Source organism: Acartia tonsa, chromosome 8 (assembly GCF_053477335.1).
Source record: "Acartia tonsa isolate MP-2025a chromosome 8, ASM5347733v1, whole genome shotgun sequence".
In the NCBI taxonomy this organism is placed as follows: domain Eukaryota; kingdom Metazoa; phylum Arthropoda; class Copepoda; order Calanoida; family Acartiidae; genus Acartia; species Acartia tonsa.
In genome coordinates this window covers 45,553,215-45,577,598 of record NC_137267.1, presented here as the reverse complement: position 1 = coordinate 45,577,598, position 24,384 = coordinate 45,553,215, and the positions used below count along the sequence as shown (strand labels likewise).

The 24,384-nt window shown below is 38.5% G+C and overlaps 1 protein-coding gene across 1 annotated transcript in view; it reads right to left on the bottom strand.

Annotated features, from left to right (window-relative positions):
• Window positions 1-9,147, bottom strand: part of LOC145327094 (troponin C-like) — an 85,473-nt gene extending 76,326 nt beyond the window's left edge. The window contains exon 1 of the mRNA XM_080170618.1: window positions 9,005-9,147. The gene's annotated coding sequence lies outside the window, so the exon portion shown is untranslated. The remainder of the gene's footprint in view (window positions 1-9,004) is intronic.
• Window positions 9,148-24,384: the final 15,237 nt, after the last annotated feature.

The window sequence follows — 24,384 nt, the reverse complement described above, 5'->3', positions numbered from 1 at the left end:
ATTCTTTCCCTTTAAGCTTTCCCTTAGTCCTTTACATTCAATGGATGTTCCCCAAATAGTATTGCAGGGGAATATTAAAAATAGGTACTTTTTAGGGGAATATCAAACATTACCTTGACCTATTGACCTACTGACCTATTGGCCTAGTGACCTAATGTACTTGTCCTTGCAGTACATTGACCGGTCATTAACCTATTGTACTGCAAAGTATGATGCAATATCGAATTTTCCATTTTAAGACAAGAATAGACATGTTTAAACAGGAATAGGTACTTATTTAAGGGGGAATATTCTACAGTACATTGACCTGTTATTGACCTATTGTATTGTCACAACAGTACATTGACCTGTCAATGACCCTTGTATTGCAAAGTATGATGCAATATCGATTTTCCATTTAAATACCAGAAAAGAATGATAAAAGGTTAATATTAACATGGCAAGGACTCGACCAATGGTTCCAAAGAAAATGTTTAAATTTCAATTTAATTTATGATGGGATATCAAGAATTTGCTATGTTTTGCAAGAATTTGCTATGTTTTGCAAGAATTTGCTATGTTTTGCAAGAATTTGCTATGTTTTGTAAGAATTTGCTATGTTTTGCAAGAATTTGCTATGTTTTGCAAGAATTTGCTATGTTTTGCAAGAATTAGCTATGTGAAGGACAGAAAAGCTAAGTTTTCTAATATTTTGCTATGTGATGGACCAAAAACCAATTTTATGCAAGATTTTGCTATGTGAAGGATCAAAAAGCTAGGTTTTGTGAGGTGAAGGGAGGCTACTTATGTCCTCAATCTTGCAAAATCTTTGTTAAGGGAGGCATGTTATGCCTTTCATCTAAGAAATTCTCACTTAAGGAAGGCTACTTATGTCCTTCCTAGGAAGGTGACTTCTGTCCTAATTTAGGAATGACTTTGTTTTCTTTCCATGATCCTTCTGTTCTAACACTCTACAAGTGTTAATGTTCGTTTGTCCTACCGTTTCAGAGCCTAACTTTTATGGATGTTGTCATCCTTGTTATTATAAAGTTTAGCATAAGTATATTTCTAATATCATAGCAGACATGCTAGTTCCGGACCAGAGATCATTATTAAACTGGTCCACACTGGTTATACCAAATATAATAGGCCTGGGAATGAATGTAAAATATACGTGGATATTATGACAGGAGAAAAAATGCCGTCAATTTAGGTTGCAATGACTCATCGCATTTATTGGACCGTTTATTCAATAGGAGGGGAGGGGATGTGATAAAGGAGGGGAATAGGGGAGATCGTTATTTTAGCCCTCTCCTGCGTTTACTTTATAATAAAAAATCTGGTGTAAGATCCAAGTAATGATAAATCCATTGGCCTCTGGGAGTACTGTAGTTCTCATAATGGAGTTACGGAATATAGAAAAATATATTCAAATTTAAATAATATTTATTTTCTAAAAACTTGAAAGAAAAGACGTCAATTTTTCCTTTTTTAGTAGGGAAGGCTTTTATTACCTTCAGCCTGACCTCTTTCCTTCCCACTGTGTTCTAGAGGCGAAGCCACTAGTTAAAAATAAATAAATTTGGTTTCTTTTACATATTTTTTTCTACACTCCATGTAAACTGTTAATCTAGTTTTCAGTTGTACTTCAAATCTTCAAGACATTTAGTACCAGAATAGTTATCATAGACACTTTTCGCGGATATTAAAATAAAAAATCTTAAGATTTAAACAAGTTGTATTAGCCCTGAGGGTCCAAACCCCGGCTAACAAAACAGGTTTTAATATTATGGTTTTTATTTTAATATTCGTGGAAAATTGTCTGTAATACGAAGCTATACATCATTTTTTTAGTATGGCTGAGAACCAGTTCTAATCCAGCGGATAATAATCGGTTTTGGACCCATACTGTCTACATATAGGTTTTGTTTGCTTAAAAGTGAAACAACATTTTATCTAAAATTTTTATTTTCTCTTACTCAGAGTTTCATGCTTCTGCAATCATCAGAAAGATTTTACCTATTTTTTTACAATAAAAATAAATACGTGGATTTTTTACAAATGTTTTAGAGGATTTTCAAAAGAAATTGTATTACAATATATAAAATACTAGCGGCTTCGCCCTAGCCTCTAGAGCTTTGCCCCATGAGTTAATTTTTTAAAAAAATTTGGGGGGGGGGAATTTCATTTTTGGGGGGGTTTGGGGTGTCCCACTCCCCAAGAAAATAGCTTAAAACCACCACAGGACCAGTAGGTATATTACCTGAAGAGTAGAATCCGATCGGTTCAGTAGTTACCGAGATCTTAAGGGACAGACGGACAGACAGACAGACGGATAGACAGACAGACAGACATCATTCTACTTTGTATTATAGATATATACAATACTAGTGGCTTCGCCCCTAGCCTCTAGGGGCTTTGCCCCAAGAGGTGATAAAATTTTTTTTCTTGGCGAAATACGTACGTAAAAGGACCAAGGAAATCCTCTACAAAAAAACAAAAAAAATGGAGGGGGGATTTTTTGTTTTTTGGGGGGGTAAGGGTGTCCCACCCCCCAAGAAAATAGCCTAAAACCACCACAGGACGAGTAGGTATATTCCATGAAGAGTAGAATCCAATCGGTTCAGTGGTTACCGAGATCTTAAGGGACGGACAGACAGACAGACGGACGGACAGACAGACAGACAGACAGACATCATTCTACTTTATATTATTGATATATATTTTGTTTGTGTATCTTTTTTTCCAAGTAATTAATTTTTGTAAGCATAAACATTAAACAATATGGTAATGTTTTTTAGGAGAAAAATACAGGTGCTAAAAAAATATTTTTCATTTTTGTTGTCTTTAAGAAATGTTGGTTTATTTTTTATTTTAATAATCGCGGAAAATTGTCTATATGGCTTCGAAACCGATTAATATCCGCTGTATTGCAGCCGGTTCTCAGCCATACTAAAAGATTATGTATAGAATCGTATTACAGAAAATTTTCTGATTTTTAACTTATATTTTTTTATTTGAGTATTCGCAGACTACTGTCTATAATACGATGCGCTAAATAACAATTCCTTTTATCATATTCTTAAACTCTTTTGTCTAATGTGAAAATTAACTGGTAATTATTTCAAATGACCCAAAAAGTCTTCATTTGAAAACTTTTCGACATTCTTTTACACGATGAAAAAACATGTATACATATATACTTATACTAGCGGCTTCGCCCCTAGCCTCTATGGGCTGTGCCCCAAGAGGTAATTAAAAAATATATATAAAGTACTTCTGGTGCTGCGACCATTAATTTTTGTTTAAATTAGTTCCCTAAAAAAATGCGGGGTGTGTTTTTTTGTTTTTGGGGGGGTTGTGGGTGTCCCAACCCCCAAGAAAATAGCCTAAAACCACCACAGGACCAGTAGGTATATTTCCTGAGGAGTAGAATCCAATTCAGTGGTTACCGAGATCTTAAGGGACGGACAGACATTATTCTACTTTGTATTTTAGATATACTTATAAAGATATCTTTCTTTTCAATTTATTAACGAAAAGACATTTTAATTTTTAATCCTTCATTGATTTTCTTACTCGTTAACAACATTCATGGAGACAAAGATCTATAATCAAGCAATCAATAATGGACAATTTCAGAGTAGTTATATCTTTTTATTCCATGACAATGAGCCCCCAAAAGGACTATACCCGTAATTTTATATTCGTGATCTCTTTTTAGACAATAAAAAAATACACGAACAGACATACAACTAACCAGTTAATGGAAAGGATGGAGTAAATATTATTTAAACATAAATGCCCAGTTTCAAAGGATCAGGCAATTATTCCATGCCTAAAAATACAGAAGAACGGACGTACTGCCATTGTTACACCAACGTAGATACCTTAATTGTAGAAAAGCTTCGCTACTTCAATAATGGATAAAGACTATACGTGGATATTATGATAGGCAAAAACTGTAGTCAATTTAGGTTGCTATGAACATCATTTCTTGTTCAGCTCGTTCATCCAGTAGGACGGAAGTGGTTGGGGTAAAGGGGGTGGATGGTAGGTATTGTTATATTTGCCTGCTGCAAGTTTCACCTTATAAATAAACGTGAAAATTTGTTGTAACATCCAATTAATAATATATCCATTACTTAAATATATATGAACTGTTTGGTATAACCTTTAATTATTGCCTGTTATAATTTAGTAACAAAAAACCAGTGATATAAAGGGATAAGACTATCGCTAATAAATAAATGTACATCCCCAATCATGACACACAAAAAAGCCCCTAATATAGATAGGAATTAGTGGTTAAAACGTATTGAAACTCAACCATTAAGTATTCAACACAAGTCCCCAAGTTGTTAAGCCATGTTAAAATTTTATTATAAAACTTTGGGGACTAGTGCAACAATCAGCCAAATGTCCCCTGTCTTCTTAGTTCAAAGTTTCTACAGGGAAACAGGGGTAGCACAATAGAGGATAAATTAATATTAAATGTGAAAATCTTGCATTTTTTAACGTTTTCTTGTTTGTTGGCTTGACAACTTTGGTGACAATTGGATTTTAACTGTTTGGTTCATTAAGTGAAGTGTCATAACGGTTCAACCACTGATTGTTTTCCACAGTAAGGGAAATTTTGTATATCATCATTGGGATGGGCATTATTTTTTCGGCCATTGTCTTATCCCTGAGAATACCAGTAGTACAATCCGCCATGGTCTCTTTACTATTAGGTTCTCTAAATCCCCCCAAAAAAGTTATGAACCTTATGAAAATTGTTTGGAGTTCAATAAATTAAGAAACTAAAAAAGCTATTTTAGAAGGTCTTTGCTGAAAAAGTGTCTAAATATTTGTTTTTAATTTGTCTAGCCAAAAACATTCCTTGTTCTCATAATTTATGCTCTAAATCCTAGTCCAGAATAGCTTCGAACCCTATTGATATCCACTGGATTAGAACCGGCTCTCTGTCATACTTAATGTATAACATCGTATAAAAGACAATTTTCCATGAATATTAAAATAAAAATTATAAAATTAAAGCCAGTTTTGTAAGCATGAGCCTTCGACCGTTAGGGTCAGCAAAACTGTTTTAAATCTTAACTTTTTTTATTTTAAAATATGCGCAAAGCTGTCTATAATACAATGTGTTAAATAACTCTATTTTGAAACCTTTTGAATGAAAATCCTTGGTTTTGACAGTATTAAGTATGCATTTAAGGTGACCCAGGGGGAATATTTTTACAAGGTTATGGTTATTTACTAAAATATATTCTATTTAAATTACATTGTATGCTAGTAGAGGAATATAGAGTATGTTGTAAATGTCTGGTAAGATTTCAGAAACCTCTATTTAAAAGGAAATTTATGTAAGAATTCTGGTTTTGAACAAGTTAAAACAAAATTTAAAATGGGTAAGTTAGCCCAACCTTGCTAAAAGAAGATGTATCCTATTACATAAAGTAGTAAGGTTTTAAGTTTATAGCTTAAGATTTCAGTAGTAACTCATCTGATTGAGTTCTACATTTTAGGAAAGCTTCATAAAGGTCCTTGGATGGTTTTAGGTTTTTTATCATCTTAAGATTGTTTTATGCTATTTTTTTCTGCAGTAGATGCTTGCTATTTTATACTTGAAAAATCTAATAATCTTTGAAAATGATGATAGAATTATGAATACTATTAATTTAACTTTATATATTAGGTAAAAGTAGGTATGGAAAAGTCACACAGCCATAGATGTCAACGTTTGGGGGTTAAAGGGATGCTTACCCCCACAAACATTGAAACCCCTCACTTTACCCCCTTAATAAGTTTTTAAAAATACATTAGTGTACAACATCAAACGATTGTAACCCCTCATTTTAACCCCCTAAAATTAGAAGGTTTGGACCCTGCCCCCAACCAATGAGATTTTCTTACAAATATGAAAAGTTAAAATAGTTACATAGTAGCAACGCCACTAAAAAAATGAAAGTCTGTTGTGAGAAAAATAATGATTTTTTAGACACTTTTTATTACTTTTTTGTGTTAATCCAACATATAATTGTTTTTGTTGCCTATTAATATTGACAGTAATAACTATTTACACCACTGTAAAAAAAACTGCATAAGTTCGCTCAGGGATCTTAAGGGATAAGATAATGAACATGACTTTATGTAGGGGGAGAAAGTCAGTCAAAAATCAGCCACGTGACGTCATAAAAATGAGGGATTATCCATCTCTTTTTTAGGGGGTTACTTTCCCACTTCTCCTTTCATCTCCCTCATTTTTATGACGTCACGTGGCTGATTTTTCAGTGACTTTCTCCAACACATGATGAACATTAACTTAATGTACATACATCCCTTATGATATAAACAAAATTATCCCTTCTCTTAGATTAAAATTATTGGTTGCAAACTTTAGACACAGTTAATTTAAACTAACTAATTATGACTTAATTAAGAACCCGTAATTTTTTGAGCCAACGAATGAGAAAGCATTATTATAAAACTTTGGGTATTCGAATAATTTACAGTCGAATTTCCCCACCCTTCCTGCTTTCGGAGATAAAGGTTACATTATCTAACCCCCCCCCCCCCCATTTTTTTTGATGAACATATAACTTTACCTTATGAAATGTAATAAAAGTCTTATTCATAGAAACTAATTTTTATAGTGTAGTATATTCTAATGGATATTTTATACATAATGTATTATTGAGTGGCTACTAGGTATTCAATAAGAAAATCAATAAACAAACAAAAATGGTTTAGTACAATTGTAGCAAAGCTCATTAATTTGTACAAAACTAGCGGTTACGCCCCTTGCATCTAGGGGCTCTCTGCTCGAAATGGCAGAGAGGGGCTAGAAAAAAGCTGAAAATCATTTCAAGAAATAAATTTAAAAAATAGCCTAAAACCATCACAGGACCCATGTGGAGCTTACTATTAAAAACCATTGAGTTCAGTGGTTATTGAGATCTTAAGCTTCCGTCAAAAAAAAACTTTCTACTTTTTACAAAATGTGTTAATATAAAAATGATGGTTAAAAAAAGCTTGTAACAATGTAAATTATAATCACCTAGACAAACGTTTGTCTGACTCTTGTAGAGTAGTTTCGCTACTCTCAAACCTACAAAGCACTCATGATATGTAACTTTAGGGTTGCCTCCTAAAATCTGTCCTGGAAATTGCAAAGTAACAAAAAACAGCATAGTAAAGCACAGAAAGAACCCCTACTTTCAATATTGAAAACAAATATAAAATGAATAGGAGGGGGGGGGGGGGAAGAGGGAGGGGATTTTTTCTTATGTTTCTTTTTTACCTTATTTACCTTAGGTTAGGTTAGTACTGGGGGCAACCCCACAGGGTTAGAACACCGCAGATATAGGCCATTCAGGGTTAGGGCCAAGGGGTGTTCAGAAATAAAAAAAAACTGTCTTATTTTCCATTTTTTTAAATAAGAGGGGGGGGGACTTTCTTTTCTCGTAAAGCAACGTTGAGGGAAAGCACCAAATAATCATTTTTAATTATAGATTTGGACAGGGCAAATGAGGGAGGGGACATTGGGCTGTTTTTTTCACTTGTCCCCAAAGTTTTACAGTAATGTTTTCCTAATCGTTGGCTTGACAACTTTGGGGACTGTAAATGAATTTTAATTAATTGATTAATTTGATCATTTCAGCTACTATTTGTAATCTACAGAAGGGGTAATTGTTATTGGGGATGTACATCAATTTATCGGCCATTGTCTTATCCCTTTAGATCCCTGGATAAAGCAAAGGTTCTTTGTAATATTTTTTCAATACTTAAAATAAATTGAAATACTATTAAAGTAATAGTTAGATAAGGAAAACATTCAACATAAATTGGGGATCAACTGCAGTTCAAGGTATAATATTCCTGGTAACGAATATTTCCAAAAATCTATGAATTTTAAAGGCTGCTAGCTGCCAAACGGCTGAACGTACAGATCATTCCTGCACACCGTTTTAAGCGGAATAAGACGGCCTTCAAATAATCTGGAATAGCCATAAATCAATAATGCACAATTATCTCGCAGTGCATAGAAATGCGCGAAAAAGGCCTATTTTACGCGTTTTTTCTTCAGTAAAGCTTTCCCTGTGCATCATTGGATCTTGGCTATTCCAGATTATTTGTAGGCCTTCTTATGCCGCTAAAAACGGTTTGCGGGCATGATCTGTACGTTCAGCCGTTTGGCAGCTAGCAGCCTTTAAAAATCATAGATTCTTGGAAATATTCGTTACCAGGAATATTTTACCGTGCACTGCAGTTGATCCGAAATTGGATAAGGACAATTATTTTTATACCTCTGATCTTTTTTGCCTAATGTTTTTTACAGTGAAGCTTTTCTATTAGAGTCGGTCCCTACGTCTGTCCGTCCGTCCGTAACGGTTTGCTCTTTTGGTTTAATTAGACATGTTAAATTGCATGATGATTCATTTAACAGTAAGGTACTATTTAGGAGTATTAGCAACTGTATCCAGAAAGTCCCTACGTCCAAGTAAAACATGCTATTTTTTACAATAACTTTTTGTATGATATAATTATCCTATTCAACTGATTTTTGGAATAATGATTTCTAGGACAACAAGGTACAATATAATAAGCGAGGCATCTCTATAATCAAATCCTAAAATGGAAAGTCCTTTTGTTGATTCTGTATTTCAGCAATCTTGCAACAATTTATGTACAATTTTGCTTTGACTTACATATTAATGTTCTGCTTATTAGGTTCTGTCCCTTTACAAGTTCTCAAGGTTCAAACCATTCGCATTCACCGACTACTAAATATATTTTCCAGTATGGCTTCCAAACCGATTATTATCCCCTCATCCATAATGAAAAATCATGAATTGCATCGTATTACAGGCACTTTTCCACGAATATTAAAATTAAAAATTATAAAATTAATACTAGTTTTGTTAGCCTTGGCTTTAAGCCCTTCGGGGTTAACAAAACTGATTAAAACCTTATAATTTTTCATTTTCAAATTTTCTAGGATGCGATAAATAAATATTCTTACCTGTAAAATATAAGTTTTGTTTCTACAATCTACTCTAGACAATTCTGATATATATCTCTAACAAATTTTCTTTTTTATTATTATTTTTGATTATTTAAACAAATTTATTTAATTCTTTTAGCTCCATTTTTACTAGAAATCTGAAATCGTTTTTATTTTATTTTAATGATTAACTTAATTTATTATCTGGAAAAACAATAAAATAAAACCATAAAGAAAGGCTAAAAACAATTTGATACCTCATTTTTCCTTTAAAAAAATATGAATATAATAGTGGGTCAGTAAGTTCATAAAATCAAGGAATTTTAACAAAAAGTAAACCAATACTTAAATTCGATATCAATAACCTAAATAACTTTTTTTTTAAACGGGGGGAAGTAGCTTTTTTTACTTGGTTCTAAGAGAGTTGAAGTTCCATTACTCTAACTTTCCTTGAACCTAACTAGGACCAAGTTCCCCTATAATTTGATACAAAATGGACCAAGTTTTTGCGAGATCTTGATAGACAAATACAATACAAAATTGCTTTATTTCATATGATTATATTTTTTAGTATTTTAAGCTGCGGCTCTAGTATCCAGGGCTTTACCAAAATTGCAGTAAAAGGGGGGAGGGGGATTAAGCAAAGCAAATCAATCAATAAATTTTATCTTTTTTTAAAGGATTAAACCTGGTAATTATTCTTTTAGGTACCTTTTGATCAACCAATAAGAAAATTTTCTGAAAACTTTTAGACATAATGAAATTTTTGTTTTTAGACTCATATAAGACTAAATTATTTAAATCCTTTTCCAGTATCGCTTCGAAATAAATATCCGCTGGATTAGAACCAGTTCTCAGCCATACTGAAAATCCATTAGTGCATCGTATTACAGACAATTTTCCACAAATATTCAAATGAAAATTATAAAATTAATACCATTTATTGTTAGTTAGTTTTAATCTTAATTTTTTTATTTTAATAACCTCGGAAAGCTATCTATAATGCGATAAATAACTGTTCCTTTATATGTCTTGGCTTAATTATGATGTGGGAATAACTAACATGGTTAATTCAAGTAACATACAATCATACCACCACATAAACTTAAATTATCTCGTTTAACGACCTTACATAATCAATTTTTTATCAATATTTTCAAAATTCTAGTAGATTTTTTTTTAAAAATTTGAATTAAAATAGGTGTATATCAAGTTTTATTTTAATTGGTCTAAAGAAACATCTGATATAAGTTTTAAATAAACGTTTTTTTCCCGATAAATGTGTATAGGACTTATTAGATTGATAGACGTTGCTACACTAACAGGGTTATACACCAAACCGACTTTTAGGCTTTTGAATGTAACATGCATACGTATTAGTTCACTTACACACATAATAACACACACACGCACACACACACACACACACACACACACACACAAACAAACACACACACACATGCACATGTAATAAACGCTCACATAACACACTCATTTCTCTTCCTTTACACACACACACACACACACACAAACTATCTTCCTTAGACTTCCATATTTTCTAACCTCTCATAGAGTGGAGTATAATGTGGAAAAACGACCGTTCAATTTTTATCATTTAAACCTGGTTCTAACGCTGTATAAGCGGGCAAGTTTTTCCAATTTTTTTTTCGAAGCCCATACAAGTGGTTGGTTAAATTGGGTAACGTTCTGCTTTTTACATGAGAAATTTTGACTCATTTTAAAAATAAACTTGTCGCTGTGCCCTTTTTACCTGGGGGTCTTTAAGAGGTGAGAACAGAAAAATAGCCTTAAACCATCCTAATCTTAAATCTAAAAAAAATAACCTAAACCATCCAAGTAAGTATATTAAGCTTACCTTAAATGGAGGACTCAATCGGTTCAGTAATTACACACATCTTAAACTAAAGGCTACTTTATATTATAGGATTTTACTTAAAAATACATTAATCAAATTCAAAGAATCTATAAAAGAAATTTAAAGATCACCTACCCTAAAATCATATTACTTATTTTTTGTTTATGTATCATTATATGTCTGTTGCAAAGAAACTCTGAATCGATATGGTTCTCCTTTACAGAAAAGTACTTACTGGACCATAAAACTATTTTGGGGATGTACACCTTACCCCTTCCAAGATAAATTACTTTTAGAAAAAAATCTTCCCCCACTTTCATTTTTTAGTTTTACCGCTTCTTTTCAAGTTTACCTAGAAGCCTAAAAGGGCATAGTCTCTAGCTTAACAAGATTGAGGAGAAGAAAATTTATCGCAAGAATTGAATTAAACTTTAACAGACAGACAGACAGACCAGAACAAGTAGAAATGCTTCGCAATTAAATTATTCAATTATGTTGTTTATTTGTGTAGGTTTGACTTTTGTCTAGCATTCGATATTTTTTTAATTGGTAGCAGAGTAAAAGATGCTAAACCAGCTTTAAATTTCCAATGGGTAGTTTTGATTTGTTTATGGTTGAATTATTTGTAATTCAAAAGAAACAAGTTATAAAATGTGCATGATCTTTAGAAATAAATGGATAACATTGTGCGTATCTTCAGTAATTCTTAAAGCTTTTCAAGTTGAATTAATAATTAAGAAAATATACACCAATTAATAATTAGACAGTACTGCTTCTATAAAGCACATCTATAATTAATGCATCTACTCAACATTATGGGCAGCACAGCTGCTCTATAATTCACTTTGTCGGCCCGGCAGTTTGTAACACTACGGCGGAAATGTGATTTTCTAGGCTGCTTTTCCTATAACAATAAGCATCTAGTAAATAATTTACTTTGTTCGTTTGTCTGTCAGTCATAATAAAAATATAAAATTTAAAACATAACTTAGAAATATGAAAGGGTTTGGGATTTTGTAATAGAATTAGATTCTTGATCACTGAAAATCTGCTCCATAATTCACATTGTTCTTTTCACCATACTTGATTTTTTGTGCTTCGTTACTTGAGGATGTTTTCATCCTTGTCCTAAAATCTAACAATTTCTTTACTTTACAGGCGTAAAACCAGGTTGACCAAAAATAACCTAAAGGAGGGAATTCCTACGTCAACTTGAAGATAAGAAAATTGCATCTCTCAACGATGCCCCAATTTCTGCTAAATCCAAATTAGATGTGAGAACCATTGTGCATGGCCTATGTTCTAACAAAATATAACAGCCATAATTACAGGGAGTAAGGGAGGGGACAATGGATCGAATATTCAATTTTTCGGAGTCTCAGACTTTGGGTACTGGCTTAAAGGGAATGTACAAAAATTTAGTACTTTCTGACTGAGTTTGGGTACTAGCACATGTAATACTGCTACTCGTTTTGAATAAAGCAGACAGAGAGTAGTTTAAATATAAAAGGTAAGAATACACAGCCACCCTCCCATAATCTATTTCACTCCCCTCTCCCCCACCTCTCTTTTTTAATGCAGACGATAGGGAAAAGGAGAAGATGGTGGGGGCAAGGGGCAAGGGTAATAGACAGGATATTCTTGCCCAGCCAGCTAGCTGTAGGCCGGGTCCAATAATCTTTTAATACAAAAATCACACCATTAAACCATTATATTTCATCAAAAACAAGTTGTGATTTCGCCTGCCTGTCCCCTTTTTCCCTGTTCATATAACTTGCCCCTTGCCGCCACCTCTCTTTTCCCTTTCCTTGTCATCGGTAGAGTTCAAGGGAGATTTTTCTAGTAATTAATTACAGAATGGTTACGTCAGTCTGATATACTGATAATCCAATTTTGAAATGATGGGTTTTTTTCTTGGAACTTTTTTTCTTAGTTTATAGTTTATTAAATTTAACTAACAATCCCTTAACAATTTCTTCTGAATTTTCTGGATTAATCTGGATTTCATTGAAAACTCTTAAATTGAATTAATTGCCCATTTTCCCTTCCCTTACTCCCTGCATGATTATGACATGGGTATAAATCACTGACATTTCTCCAGATGTTTTATTCATTTATTAAATCTAATGGTTGCATTGCACTATAGAATCAAGAAGATGTATATCCAAGAATATAGGATCTAACAGAAATATAAGTGATAAGACAATGGCCGATAAATTGATGTACAACCCCAATATTGATGCACAAATATATCCCTTCTGTAGATTACAATTAGTATTTGAAACGTTTGGACACCCATCTAAATGAACCAACCAATCAAAATTCAATAAAGTCTCCAAGTTTGTTAGGCCAACAAATAAGAAAATTCCATTTTATTTTAAGACTTTGGGGACTAGTGTAATAAACAACCGAATGTCCCCTACCTCCGTGATTCTGACGTCTAAATCTTTGTTTTTATAACTTTTGTTTTTGAGTCATAAAACACTACTATTAAGTATTAAAACTTGTCTTTTCTGAGTCCGTTTTTTTTTAAATATTGGTGTAGAAATGTATAGAGTAACTTTGTTTTGCAAACAATTTGTTCTTTAAACAAAGATTTTTTAGTAGCAAAGCTACTCTATAATAAGGTGTGTACGTCCTTAGTACAAGTTACATAAACAAAATGTACCTAATTTCTAACTTCTTAAACGTTATTGCAATGGATATATTATTACTTGGATGTTACACCAGATTTCATGTTCTTTAATAAAATGAATTCGCAGTGGGCTAAAATTACGATAATCTTCAACCACCCATTTTACTCCATCCTCTTCCCTTCTATTAGATGAACAAACTGACCAATACATAAGTTCCATGTCAGTAACCAAAATTCACGATGATTTTTACAATGTTATAATATCCATGCATATTAAATATCCATTGTTATTGCCCTGAAATAATATTAATCAGAAAATTATCATTTTCTTTGTTTTGTTTTCTTTATGCCTTTATTTGTGAAATGTATGCTATAAGTTTATGAATTATTCTTAATATAATGTCAGAGTTTTGAGTAACTTTGACACAAACTTTTCAAAGTAAAGCTTTAGAAGAGCATCACATAGATAGAAGATACTAAATACAGAAATTAGGAGAAAGGTAAGATGTTGGATCAAGTGAAGTTCGCGGGGAATTGTTCCTGGTAACGATTATTTTCCAAAAATCTAAAACCTTTAAAGTAAATAGCGACCAAACTTTAAATCATATAGATTAACTGACAAAAGAATAATCATTACTCAATAATGCACAGTTATCTCGCAGTGCATATAAATGCGCAAAAAAAAACTTTTTTTCTTCAGTGAAGCTTTCTATGTGCTTCATTGTATCTTGGCTATTCCAGATTATTTATAGGCCTTCTTATGACTATTATCTAGTAAACCAATCGGTTGACAATTTCACAGAAAGTTTCATATTGGTCCAAGGAAGGTTTCAGGCTATTTGGAAAGGTGGTACTACATCCATCCCTTGAAAACTATCATCCAGTGCAGTGCATAAGGCTGATGTTCGTTGTCTTGGAGGTGATAGATTCGAATCCCGGCTTAACACTACTTCATAACTAAATACGTTAAAAATGGTTCCTTCTGCTGCTATAACAGGTGCGCGACATTAATAGTTAGAGTAGAGGGAATTCCTTGGTCAAAGACATGCGCAACTCAATAGAACCATGCACAGGTGTACAAAGGTCATGCAATCAAAGAACTGGTTGTCAACTGGGTGTTACCTTAACTAATAGCCCGGGTGTTTGGACAAAAAATGAGAGATTTGGTTGTTGGACATGACGTTAGAGTGTCATGGATAGCAGCCTCGTACGAATGAGGTAATAAAAAGATTACTGAATCTTAACCCCTGAGATTTGATGAAGTTACAGCTATGCCAAGGTTCCTCCAGGTACATGGAATATGATCAGGTGCAAGTACATTAGGATTAATGACAAAATATCTTAATTTGGTTAACTGGTTCCTTCAATATTGGCCTTTTGGAGTTTAACCCCAAACATTGGGCTGTTTATTATGTGGTATTCGGCAACCGTGAGCCATGCCTATGGCACCCCTGATCTAGGGTTCGGTGGAGGGTCAATGGCCCTCCCCCGAGTCCTGGGGAAGGGGTCTAGCGACCCCCTCCCTATGCTTAAAATTAATGATTGAATCTGTCATGTTTATTATGGTTAACTGTATTCTTAATTCTCCCCCACCCTTTTCAGGGATGGGGGATCATTATTGCCCAAACTGACCATTGTATATGTATTATGATGCTTTTATGTTATGATTATTTATTCCTATCCATGTAATTATTGTTTGTTGTATATAGCTTTAGTATCCTTTAAACCTTCAATAAAGTGACAACTGAAATAGATGTTGATCATTATCTAGTGAATGCTAGAGAAGCGTAGCTTCTCTATAGTAAGGTGTCCACGTCTGTCACACTGCCGTAATCTAATTGAACTCCGGTGTCTGCCATTTATCCTCGGCGGATACCACAACTTTTGGTGACAGCTGTGTGAGATTACGGCGAACCACAAGTGTAGAGCAGACGCGCATCTGAGGCTAAGGTACTCCCAGCAGTGAAACTGGCAAAACTGACGCAAGCAACCTGAATTACCCACCCTGGACAGCAAAGTTTAACTCTGCATCCGGCAGTTGTGGAAGCGAGACGGCGAAATTTGACGAAGAACCGCGAGCAGCGCCGATATCTAACGGAGAATTGAGCGCTCAAAGGGCTGAAACAGGCCTGCGGACCGGCTGAAACAAGCCAAATAAGTGTAAACGGCTGAAAATAGGCCAACTTTACTGCAAGAAATAGCAGGATCCGAACCAGTGGCGCTAGCAGGACGGGACATTCCCTGCCGCCATCAGCCGGATTTGGATCAGCGGCGCTAGCAGGACGGGACATTCCCTGCCGCCGATAGGCTGAAACATGCCACATAGCTGCAAGCTGCGAGCCAACATATGAGTGTAGTGCACCAGAACAGAGAAAAACTATGTCAACTCCAAGTATCCTGAGAGGCTACAACGCAGCCACCCATCTAGAAAAACAGATATTATGTCACATTGCAGGGATTACCACCCTGGTGTGATGGCTAAACAATAGATTTATGAGCAAAGCTTGGCAAACAATTTGTTGTGTTGTGATAAATCTAAAAATAGAACAGGCTTGGATTTATTGTGTATTGTGATAACAGCTAAAAATAGAACAGGGTTGGTAAACAAATCTGTTATGCAATTGTGATAAGGACAAAAATAGAAGCTAGATGTAATATAATAAAGACCCTGATATACAATCAAATCACCTCAAGCCCACAGCACAACAACAATACACCCCTTATTCCAGGGGAAAGGGAGGAGCCCCTCTCCATTGAAGGCAAATACAATCAGGGTGATATAATAGATAAGCCTAGGATTAAGAAGAAAAGGCACTATTACACCAGCACACAGTTACCCCCCCCTCCCTCACAGGGGGAACGGACGGAGTTACCCCCGTCCCCTCACGCGCTTCCCCCCTTCCTACCCACACTAGACTAAGTCCGTCTGTAGTGTGGGGCTAGCGACCGGGCACACAGAGCGCCATTCACGGGTAGCGCAACAGAGTGCGGAAAATATCATAAATTCAACGGACGAAGCGGACCAATGAGAGAGCGAGTTGAGGGATAGGAGCGCGTTTTCCCCGTGTGCGCGGATTTGACGGTGCGTACGCGCATTGCAAGGACAGGAGATTTCACGCACACACACACACACACCGGAGCGGAGCTACTCCATAGCATTTAACAGGGATATTTTTAGCAAATAAAGAATTACAAGCTTCTCTCCTTCTAGCTCTAGTGTGATAAAGGAAAACCCAATCAGTTCCTGACAGCAGTTCAGACCCTCAACATCTATCTACCCCTACAACCTCAGCACCTAACTAGTGATAAGTACAGCTAAGTTATATCTTTGCAACTAAACTACCAACCTAGTGATACAAACAGTGTTGGCTGTTAGGCTAGGAAGCCTCAAGTGACAAACCATTCATCCTAGTACTGTATACCTTTGTGCCCCGCCGTTGAACCGTTGACCCGATGGACCAGCCGCAAGCCCCAGGAGGTGATCAAGCCCCAGGATGGCTCCAGGATGACCCTCAGCCGGCCCCAGCCGAGTACCGCAAGCTGATGCTGAGCAATCTGCCGGAGTATAGAGGGCCGCCCAAGCAATCCTGGTCGTCACATATCCGCAGACTCGAGATGTCATGGGCGGCTTACCGCGTGCCACCTCATGATTCCCTCAACCGCCGCAACGCCCTCCTACTGTCACTGGTAGGGCAAGCGGCGGAAATGGCGTCCCATCTGTTTGGCGAGGCAGGCCAAGCCTTGACCTACGAGCAGGTCAAGGCCGAGTGTGAAATGCTATTTCGTCCTGCTTTTGAATCCCAAACGCTTAAACAAGCGTTTAGGGATTACAAGCAACACTCGACAGAACCGATACAGGCGTACATATCCACTAAATGTGCCCTGTATCGGGACGCCTACAGCCATGAGGATCTTGAGTTGTTGGTGGACGAATTAAATCGTGGAATTCGTAACGCCAATGTAAAACGCATCATGATGGGACATGAAATTACGAGTGTACCTGAGTACACTCGTAAGGCCATGTTTACCGTCACCATGATCACAAAGCAACTGAAGGAAGGCGTGTGCCTAGTGGACTCTACCGACGGGCTGACTGGATCCGCCAGCATCCAGTTGCCCCAGTATGATGATTCGGAGCCAATGGAGATTGGCGCCTTGGCTCCGGGTCTCCACCAGATGGGGAAGGTCGCTCCAGATGACAAGGTTCCAGGTCGCTGCTTCCGCTGCCAGGGGAGAGGCCACCGAGCTCGAGACTGCCCAACGCCTGTGGAAGTTAGCCTAGAGGAGAGACGCACCCAGCCACGCCGTGACCGTTCTGCCAAGTGTGAGCGTTGCCACTATGACGGTCACACGGCGGCCGATTGTAGAGCTGACTGGGCCCAGGTAGCCAGCCGCAGGTGCACCGCCGATAAGGGCGCCCCTCCAGGGAAGCCCAGCAGAGTGGCCCACATGGAAGGGAGCGCGCCCCCAGCACCACCGCAGCAAGCAGCCGCTCCCAAAGCTGTGGACCGAGCCGATGGGATGCCGCAGTTTGGGACTGTCCCAGCTAGGATCAACGTACTGGGCGGCGCGGCTGAACCCAACCGGGTTGGCCTAGGCTTCAGCCTCAACCATCTGGGGCCAGAGCTGATACAACCCAACAACATCGCCGAGCCAGAGATTCTGAGGCCCCAGCCTTTTAGCCTCAACATGATGGAACCTGCCCGACTGAGCCTACCCAGCAAGAGTGGAGGGGCGCTGCCCAGCGTCCCTGAGACGGTGTACGGGGAGGCCCTGGCGACCGCCGAACGAGAGAGGCAGGAGGTGCTAGCCAGCGCCTCTGCATCGATGTATGGGACGCCACCCGGCGTCGCCACCTGGGATGACGGGGGGGTGCTATCCAGCGCCTCCCACCTGGTGCCTGGGGCGACAACCGTCGCCGCCACCGAGATACCTGGACCCTGGAACGAGCCAGCCTCCAACCTGATGTCTGGGGCAACAACCGTCGCCGCCACCGAGATACCTGGATCCTGGAACGAGCCAGCCTCCAACCTGATGTCTGGGGCGACAACCGTCGCCGCCACCGAGAGACCTGAGTCCTGGAACGAGCCAGCAGTCCCAGAGGAAGGGGTGACACCCGTCACCCCCAGTCAGCCAGCGCCACCAGCCTGCAGGGAGAGCCCAGCTACATGCCATCCAGAGCCCCCTGCCAGCCAAGGGAACCTAGCTGCTCAACATCAGGATAAGTTGAATTTGTTAAATGTGTTGTATCCAAGCTATTGTAAAACCCCAGCCTTGCCTGTGCCCCCTGCACCAGAGGCTGGGGAGATTGAAATTTGGGAGAATAAGGACTTGCCTGTGCCACATGCACCTGAGTTCCTAGGGCAGGGGAGGGAAGTGAGTAAGGGCGAGCCTGTGCCACATGCACTCCAGCCCCATGCCACTGGGCATGCCTTGGACAAGGGAAGGGAGCACTTGGGGCTAGGGGAGCCGACACCCAGGCAAGTGCCAGTCGCTTGCCAGTCTGTCATTGGGGAGGGTATCGGGGTGCCCCGGCCGCACAAAGATAACGCTCAATGGAAACTTGTATCTAGCCAGGAGCAGCCCAGCCGTGTCCAGCCACAAGAAGCAGCCGTGACCAGAGCTGAAGATCCCCAGCCGCGTGTACGAGGTAGATGGTTGCCTGGAAGCCTCTCCCATTGGTGGATGGTCCTGTGGGGCCTCCTGCTGGCAGCCGTGTGGCCTACAACCAGCTACGTCCTGGTGGGATGGGACTGTGCCAACCCCACCCACGTCACATCCTACAATAAAGAAAAGATGTGTAACACGGAGCCCCTACACCAGGAGGTGCCCCTGGGCCATGAAGTGCACGTCCTGCAGCAAGTCAAGGTGAGGGAAACCACCGGGTACAGTTGTCAGCTCACCGTGTCCCAGTGGACATTCAGGTGTGGGGTATGGGGTCACCTCAAGGTGACCTCGGTCCCCACCCTCATGAGGCCAACCAAGATAGACCCAGAAGCGTGCCGAGACCTGGCCAGGAACCGAGTCTACACACTGCCAGGCAAGACCCAGCCACTGACGTTCCAGCTGAACCATCCCCTGTTCTTCACCATCGACATGGTGGGCGCCCTCGTCAACAGCCCCGAGGGGGTGGGTTGTGAAGGGGAGGACGTCCACTTCGAGGGCCAGCTGTACCGCAACGAATTAGTGCTCCAGGAGCGACGGCTGCTGGTCAAGGAAGAGACCTACGTGGTAGAGGATGGACGGGTGGAGTCCCAATCTGACCACCTGACCCTGGAGTGTTCCCATTCTGAACTGTCTTGCATCACTGGGGAAGCAACCTACGTGTGGGACCACCTGGGGAGAGATTGCCCCTTGAGGCTGATCCGCAGCCTCCAGCCCAGCCTGGTGATGGATGCCTATCTGGTTGACCATCAGGCCCAGTTTTTCATCAACATGACCAACCCCACCTCGATTGTGAACTGCGACTTCGAGGCCCATGCCACCAACCATCCAGCGTTGTTCGTGGCAGCTGACCCAGCCGCGGCTGCGCTGCCCAGAGTGTCGGCCAGGGATGTTGACGTTCCCCTTCAAGCCCAAATACATGCAGGTTATATTGGGTTTACCCTGGAAACGCGCATGAAAAGCACCGCAGCAGAAGAAGTAGCGGCCAACTGCTGGAAGCTCCAGCAACTAGACCCGGCCCACCCGGTGCGTGTCCAGGGGAGCACGTTCTCGGTACTGAGGGGAGACATCCTGCTGCAGCTGACCTGCCAACGCCATAAATACGTTGTCCGCGAACACAAGGAGTGTTGGGACAAAGTGCCAGTAGAACCCACAGGCTTTGTAGACGCTGTGACACGAGTATATAGTGAACACGCCACCAAGATTCCCTGCTCCTCCACCTACCCCCTGACTGTGCACGCGGAGGAAGGCTGGATAGAGTTAACCCCCGCTCCTAAGAAAAGGCCACCCCCGCTGGATACGCCTAAGCAATTGTTGACAGAGCCCTTAGATGACTTCAGTTCAGGGGGCTTGTATTTGCAGGCTGAGTTGAACGACTGGCAACAACTGCTGGCGTTCCCAGCATACAAGAGCGCCATGCTGACCGGCCTATCCTATGGCTCCTGCGTTCAGCAAGGCAGCTGTTCGGCCACAGGAGACCATGGGATAGTGTCCTACAACATTGACCGACTGGCGGAGGAAGGAGAAGCCGCCCTGGATGTCTGGGCTGGATTTAGACAAGCCATCCACGAGTGGGGAGATGGCGCAGCCATACTGTGCTTGCTGTTGTTGATCCTCAAACTGCTGGGGGACCTAACCATCATTTCCCTGGCAGCAGCACAAGGAGGAGTCCGGGCAGCCCTGAATGCGATATCACAAGTGTTCCTGTACCATCCAGCTTTGTATAGGAAAGCGCTGGCTAGAGCCAGGCTCAACCATGCCAAGTCCCGGGACTTTTCAGTGGACTGGGATGCCATTCCCATCGGCAGGGAAGCAGCCGAGGAGATGGTGTCTATGAAATCAACTGACAGCGGGCATGACCGCCCAGGTAGGCCAGGACCGCCCTCTGGCAGACCCCGCGGCCCCTCAGGAGGACAGGCCGCTGCTCAGACGATCAACCTGGCAGCCAGCGCCCCAGCCGCTGCCAACAACAACCAGCAGGCCCCACTGCTGACCGTTCCAGCAACAACTGTGCCACCAGCAACCCTGATACCTGCCGGCGCTGACCAACGTGTCCAACCCAAGCCAGCCTCTGCCTTCTATCCCACATTGGGAGCCCATCAACCCTAAGAAGACACTCACCACTAGGATTCCATTGAATCATTATCGTTTGTATATATATCTTAGCCCTAAGGAGCGGACCGAAGGCCTCAACCACTGTCGGAAGTCTGGTAGGGAAACCATCTCCCAGCCTTCCGAGGGGAGAGTTGTGGTATTCGGCAACCGTGAGCCATGCCTATGGCACCCCTGATCTAGGGTTCGGTGGAGGGTCAATGGCCCTCCCCCGAGTCCTGGGGAAGGGGTCTAGCGACCCCCTCCCTATGCTTAAAATTAATGATTGAATCTGTCATGTTTATTATGGTTAACTGTATTCTTAATTCTCCCCCACCCTTTTCAGGGATGGGGGATCATTATTGCCCAAACTGACCATTGTATATGTATTATGATGCTTTTATGTTATGATTATTTATTCCTATCCATGTAATTATTGTTTGTTGTATATAGCTTTAGTATCCTTTAAACCTTCAATAAAGTGACAACTGAAATAGATGTTGATCATTATCTAGTGAATGCTAGAGAAGCGTAGCTTCTCTATAGTAAGGTGTCCACGTCTGTCACACTGCCGTAATCTAATTGAACTCCGGTGTCTGCCATTTATCCTCGGCGGATACCACAATTACACTAGTCCCCATGTTTTATAATAACTTTTTCTTAATCGTTGGCTTAACAACGGAATTTTATTGAATTTTCTTTATTTGGTTCATTAAGTTGAGTGTTAGAATTTTTCAACCACTGATTGTAATTTACAGGGGTAATTTTGTGTATCATGATTGAGGATGTACATTTATTTTGTCTAATCCCTTTAGAGCCCTGATTAGGCAACCTGCACCATTTTAAATTTTGTTTTGAAATTATTTATTGTATACAGAATATGCAGTGTGTTTTTATTTTATTTCTGGTTGAAGACGAAGAAAGTCCCTCTGTGACGTCATAAAAATGAGGGATGAGGAGAGGAGGCGTGGGAAAGAAAACCCCTAAAAAGAGATGGATAATCCCTCGTTTTTATGACGTAACATGATGATTTTCTGAGGGACTATCTTCGTCTTCATTCTGTTTTTTTTTAAATTGTGCTTCAAGCCGTCTGGGAGTTTCGAGTTTCACATTATTGGAGTACATAATAATCTGGTGTAAGATCCAAGTAATGATATATCCATTGTATTACCCCCCTGGGCTATGGCACTCTTCAGATTATTCAAATTTCAGCAAATAAAATATTACAAAGAAGGTGTATTAAATTTTTTGCTTTTTATTTAAGATAGCTAGCCGGTGCTTTTAGTAAGTAGTAGATGTAAAATTTTTCATAGAATTCAGATATGTAATTGGTTTTTTTTGTAGACCTCTTATTTTTAAAGTATTTTAAGATTTTTAAAAAATAATTAGGTCGGTTTTAACGTACTAAAACGCAACAAAATAAAAGAAGAAAATGGCCAGTATGAACAAAAATAGTAAGATCTTTAATTTGACACCTTACTTTTAAAATTCTGTTGAGTAATTATTGAAAATATCTATTTTTTTAACCTCGGTTTAATAAAAACTTTAAACCTTAATATTTTCTCAAACAGACATAAAAAATATGGGTTCATATATACCTTTAGAATCAGAAAAATATTACGAATCTATTCTAAGCAAAATTGAAAAAGTTTTATAAAACTATAATAAAAAAAATAAGTTTATTTTAAGAATCATAATTTTCGGCTTTAAAGGGTTGACTTGAACAAAACCTGAACAAAACCTAAACAAATGTACATACACTGTAACAGATATTTTTTAAACACAAGAAACAATAATGCATTTTTAACTGCACTGTTTTGAAGTTTATAAACAGACTGAAGCATACTTGTTCATAATTTTTCATTCTTTACATGTTATGTCACTATTTTTATTGTAGTATCTATTGTATATATTGTTTGAACATTATCCTTTTTTTGGTCAATTCTATTGGTTAAGTTTTGAGGTGAAGCTTCTTGATTCGTCAATTTTAGAGATTTTTGATTGGCTAGTTTAATAGTTACAATTAAGTGTTGCCTGTAAAAATATAATATTTTAGGCCATTTTTATTTTTTAGAGTTTTTACTTTTTTTCAATTTTGCTTAGAATGGATTCGTAATATTTTTCTGATTCTAAAGGTATATATGAAACCATGTTTTTATGTCTGTTTGAGAAAATATTAAGGTTTAAAGTTTTTATTAAACCGAGGTTAAAAAAATTTATTTTTTAATAATTACTCAACAGAATTTTAAAAGTAAGGTGTCAAATTAAAGATCTTACTATTTTTGTTCATACTGGCCATTTTCTTCTTTTATTTTGTTGCGTTTTAGTACCTTAAAACCGACTTAATTATTTTTAAAAAAAACTTAAATTACTTAAAAAATAAGAGGTCTACAAAAAAACCGATTGCATATCTGAATTCTATGAAAAATTTTACATCTACTACTTACTAAAAGCACCGGCTAGCTATCTTAAATAAAAAGCAAAACAGTTAATACACCTTCTTTAAAATTAAAAGGAAACTCAACAATAGAAATTTCACCCATAAGGGATTGCAGCCATTTAACAAAAATAGCTTAAATAAAGAAGTTGAATTCTTTAAAATTAAATATTTATATTATAGGTTAGCCCCACGTAGTGGTGAGACTACCTCGCCAGCAGGTGTTAGGGTCTTTTATGCGGTTAGTGAGTGAAATTCTGCGGAGATTGAATCTCAATTTAAGCATTATTTAAAGGCTGTCTGAAAGCTAAATATAAAAATCTCTCCGTAATAGTAATCTTAAGACAATTGTATTAAATCCAACTATGAAATTACATTGATTAGAAGCAGTCGCAGATTTTTTTTTTGCATATTTCAAATATTAAAGATACGATTTACTTTGATTATTGAAATAATATTCGAAAATTAATGTTTTGATTGTTCTTTTGAAATGTTAGCTAGGTAGGTGTTCAATTCAGGGATCTAAAGGGATAAGTAAACGATGATAAATTGATATACATCCCCAATAATTATACACAAAATTACTGCTGGGCTTGAAAAGTTTAGTCAATACTAGTTTCTAAACGTTTAATCAATAAAAAGACCAAATGTATTTTAGCACTCGAATTACATAACGTGGATATAAAATTTTGGGT